Here is a 5,294-nt window from a genome sequence, read left to right as displayed (position 1 = left end):
AAGGTCAGTTCGACCTACCCCGACGAAAGGTTTCCCTTCGCCGGAGTATTTAGAGAGAGAGAGGAGAGGTGAGAGCCAAATAAAACAAAATTAGAGAGAGTGAGAGAGGAGAGAGATTTTTTTTTTAATGTTTGAAGGTCGCTGGCCAGAAAATTGGTCGGCTGGCAACCTTCCTCGGAGAAGACGATGAGGTGGCGAGAAGGTGAGGTGGAAGAGAGAGGTGATGAGATGTAGGAGAGAGAATTGATGACTAGTTAACGGTGTTCTAACGGTAACTGAAAAATGTGGCCATCTGGAAATTTTTCATGAAGTCATGAAGCTGGTCACAAAGTTAGGGGCTATTTGGAAATAACCCTTTAAAATACTATGGAGGAAGTATCAAGTTACCGAGTTGAAATCAATGAAGGCAAAAGAATTTGTGAACTAAAATCGATTTGACCTAGTGTTAGCTGGAATGGAAATTAGTTAAGACACCGATTTTGATTCATAAAATTGATCCGACCCCACTTATTTCAAAGATGCGAGGAGTGTTTCTAGAGTGGGGTGCTCCATGCGAATCAACCAGAGTGAAAAAGGCGGGGGAGACACTATTAACAAGGAACGATATTAGGGAGAAAAAAAAGACTTTCGGGAGTACAAATTTTTAAAGAGAAATAAAAAAACATTCTGATAGTTGTAGCTCGCAGAAAAACAAATAAAAATTTGTTCAAAATTTTGTACCCAAAAAACGTAAACGTTAGCCTGGATAGGAAAGGGACACCAATAACTAAAGATATGGACATATATAGAGAACGCGGTCTAACTCTTAGCGAGTCATGAAGTGTAATTCTGACCTAAAACCGAAATGTAATCTTATGTCATTCTCGAATCAAATAAGCTATTAGTGTGGGCGTGAATATTTACGAAAAGTTGTCCAGATGTTTTGGCGGATGCTTCTATGGCATTTTTGTACGTGAAACGATTCCCATTTATGCATGAAAAATTGAGTTCACGTATTATGTCATATGCATATCTCGCGAGAATAAATTCGGGACTAGTATTCCATGATCAAAATCTCAATTGAAATAAAATATATTGGCCGCTCTGACTTAGATTTCAAATTTGGCGACAATCATAAGTGTATCTATACATTATATTAAACTAGGATCCTCTATTTAGTTAGATAGATAAAATCCAGGATAAGGCTACAATCTAATGGTACACTATCCTATATTAGTGTTTCTGAAAAATGATAACCCCACAATCTAACGGCACAGGCACATTGGAAACTAATAAACCCACAATCTTATAAAACTCCACATCCAAATTAGAAAGTTTTGTCTGTATATAATAAATTAACTACGCAAGTAAACTATTCACAAACAACTAAACAAGTACCCATTATCTAAGTCTTGTTTCCAATTGATCCTTTCTCACCCAATAATGAAGATGGTTTCATCTCTAAAAACAAAGTTTGGTAAGAAACAAAGTCTATTCAAGTATGACCAATTGTTAGCAAAGGATACTAATAATTCTACAACAGTACACAAGGGTTTTCTACCAGTTTATGTTGGAGAAGATAGAAAAAGGTATGTGGTTCCGATAAAGTATTTGGTATATTCCAAGTTTAAGATGTTATTAGATGAATACTCAGATGAAGAGAATCTTGATTTCGATATCAAAGTTGATGGACCCATTGTGCTTCATTGTACCACTCAAGTATTTGATCATGTACTCAAACATCTCAAGTAGTCAATTAATCCAAAAAATATGACCCAAAGAACCAAGAGTTAAAGTTCCCCCCTTTGTATTTCATTCAATAATAATAATAACATCCATAACCGGTGGTGGTTCTAATGATGGATGCTCCATGAGGTGCCAACCTAGTTGGGATGTCATGTCCACCATAATGAAGATATCACACCTTTCAAAATATTAACATAGCGAGAATTTTAGTCTGTAAATATTTTGATATGTTCTTTTACTTGTTGATTCTCTTTTTTCATTTACTTTGTCGAAATGTCGTATTTCTTACATCTGAGAGGAGATTTAGTTTGGCTATTGATTTAGAATCAGGATACCATAGGAAATGAAAAAATCAACTATTGGTTTGAAAAGAAAAACAAAAGTCATTTTTGAGTTAATGAAAATTAAAGGACTAGGGTAGTTATAAAATCCCTACAATATATAAATATATGATGAAATCAAAGAGAAACAATATGTAGATTGCAACTACCTAGTTTATCCTACACAATTAAAACTAGATTGAGATTAGAAAAAAGATCTTATGTAGTTGTTTTAGAACTACAATTAGAGTCTAACTCTAAAAGATCCCTAAAGCTTCTTCTATATAAATCAAATTCCTAATTTGTTTAATACACAATCTAAATGTGATCTCTTACCTTCTGCTTCAAATGATAAGAGTCCTTTCTCTCTTCTCTTCCTTCTAACCAAATAGTTAAGTTGAAGATATGTTTGTCCCCAAAAATGAAAATTGGGTAAGGAAAAGAAAGACTTCAAATATGTCTCATTCTTAATAAGGGAGAGTACTTGTGCAATACAAAAGGGTTTTCTTGCTATTTATGTCGGAGATAGAATGCAAACGGTGGGCTCATTCTTCTCAGTTGTACAACTCAAATATCTGAGCATGAACTTCAACATCTTAACTAGTTAAGACTTGAAGTTTAAGAGATGGGTATTTGATTGTCAAGATGATTTCTATAAATATTTGATTTATTTTGGCTATTGACTTACATGATTTTTTTACTGAATATTCTATTTGTCCATTTAATATGGAAATTGTCACTTTCTTTGATATCATGCACGCTCAATCAATTTTAATACTTAATATCCACTTAATGGTCCAAGTTAGTCTACGATTCCAACTAAAAAAATGAAATGTACAATTTAAATCAATATTTTGTATGTTGTCGTTCACAAAATAACAGATAAATAACATGTGTGAATTGTGTCTAACATTTAGTGAAGAGATTTTAGAATAATATGGTGAAAGTATCAAGTTACCGAATTGAAATTGATGAAGGCAATCCGATTTGTGAATTAAATCGATGTGACATAGTGCTAACTGAAGTGGAAATTTGTTAAGACACCGATTTTGATTCACAAAATTCATTCCACCACACCTATTTTGATTCAGAAAGAAAAATAATAATTGTAGTCCCAAAAACAAAATCTTGTTACATAAACAATGGCCTTAGCAAGAGGGGGGCCAATAACTAAAGTTATGGATATATATTAGTTATTTAGAAAGAAGAGTAAAAGTCGAAGAAGAGTGTACTCTATTATTAAGATGATTACTTTAAATGGTATCTCTTCACATATGTTTAGATGAATCTTAGGTTTTTAATGGTCTGATCATTGGTTAAATTCAGGGTTAGGTTTTAAGTTCCCCCTTTTGTATTTGTTTTATTCAGTAATAATAACAATAATAATAATAGGTGGTGATTCTAATGATGGATGCTCAGTGAAGGACCAACCTAGTTGGGATGTCAGGTGCAGCATAATGACGATATCACACCTTTCAAGATTTTAATATTTTCTTTTACTTGTTAATTTTGCTTTATTTACTTTGCCAAATTATCATATTTCTTAAATTCGAGATGAGATTTATTTTGTCTGTTGACTTACATTTTTGTTTGTTTGACAATAAAGTTTTGTATATTCTATTTTGTCCCTAGAAAAAAAACATCATTTATGTTGAGTTCAATTCTATTTCAAAAACAATTTTAACTTAATTGCACTAATATAGTCAGTCTATTATTCAAACTAAAAAATATGCAAGCCACTGAAGAAAGTCCATCACAGTTTATGCGTTTGTGACTCTTCGCAAAGTAATTAATAAATAACATGTGAACCACCTAACTTTCGATGTACGTAGAGATTGCGAAATTATAGAGTATAAGTATCGCTCACTTGTCCGACCCAATTACTGTTCAAACATAAGGAAAGAAAGAACGGACAAATGGAGATTAATTTAGAGGCACGATGCTAGGGTAGGGTAGTTATAGAATCCATAAAATATATGACTATTTAATGAAATCACATAGAAACAAAATCTAGATTGCAACTACCTAGTTTATCCTAGACAATTAAAACTATTCATTAAATTAGAAAAAAAAAAAAGATCTTAGTCATTTTAAATTTCAGTTGGAGTCTAACTCCACAAAATCCCTTTAGCTTCTCCTATATAAATCAAATTCCTAATTTATTTATCACACAATCTATGTCTGATCTTCAAGGATGAGGCTTCCAATAATAAAAGTTACTTCTCTCCTCTCTTGTGACTTAGTAGAGGAGATTTGTTTTGGCGATTGGTTTACATGTTTTTTTGCCAAATATTCTATTTGTCCATTAAATACTGAAATTGTTATTTTTTTAATATCAACTTAATGGTCCGTCAACAATTGGTAGCCCAAGTGGTTCCAAGGTGTTGACATAAATTCCAGAAAGCCCTGGAGGTCCCAGGTTCGAATCCCAGAGAAGGTGGAATATTTGGTTATTTGAATTGGGATTATTAGGGTATAAATAATGTTGTTGGGCTTTAGGCCATGTCTTGTTGGGCTTTTACATACTCGTATGTTTATAACTCGTTCACCATAACAGACAACTAATTAACATGTATGAATTATGCCTTAATTTTTTTTAAAGAATTTAGAATAATATGGAGGAAGTATCAAGTTACCGAGTTGAAATAAATGAAGGCAAACAAATTTGTGAACCAAAGTCGATTTGACCTAGTGTTAACTGGAATGGAAATTGGGGGAAGCACTATTAACAAGGAATGATACTTGGGAGAAAAAAAGGACTTTCCCGAGTACAAAATTTTAAATAGAAATAATAAAAAAATACATTCCAACAATTGCAGTTCACCATAACAGACAACTAATTAACATGTATGAATTATGCCTTAATTTTTTTTAAAGAATTTAGAATAATATGGAGGAAGTATCAAGTTACCGAGTTGAAATAAATGAAGGCAAACAAATTTGTGAACCAAAGTCGATTTGACCTAGTGTTAACTGGAATGGAAATTGGGGGAAGCACTATTAACAAGGAATGATACTTGGGAGAAAAAAAGGACTTTCCCGAGTACAAAATTTTAAATAGAAATAATAAAAAAATACATTCCAACAATTGCAGTTCACAGGAAAAAAAAAAGGATTTTGTTAAAAAAAAATTTACCCAAAAAAATATCTTATTACGTAATCGTTAGCCTGGATAGGAAAGGGGCATCAATACTAAAGTTATGGACATACATAGAGAACGCGGTCAACTTCTTAGCTAGTCATGAAATT

This window comes from Eschscholzia californica, unplaced genomic scaffold, assembly GCF_041429995.1.
Source record: "Eschscholzia californica isolate CP2 unplaced genomic scaffold, dmEscCali1.0.p SCAF_1, whole genome shotgun sequence".
Taxonomy (NCBI): domain Eukaryota; kingdom Viridiplantae; phylum Streptophyta; class Magnoliopsida; order Ranunculales; family Papaveraceae; genus Eschscholzia; species Eschscholzia californica.
This window is presented reverse-complemented; position numbering follows the sequence as displayed.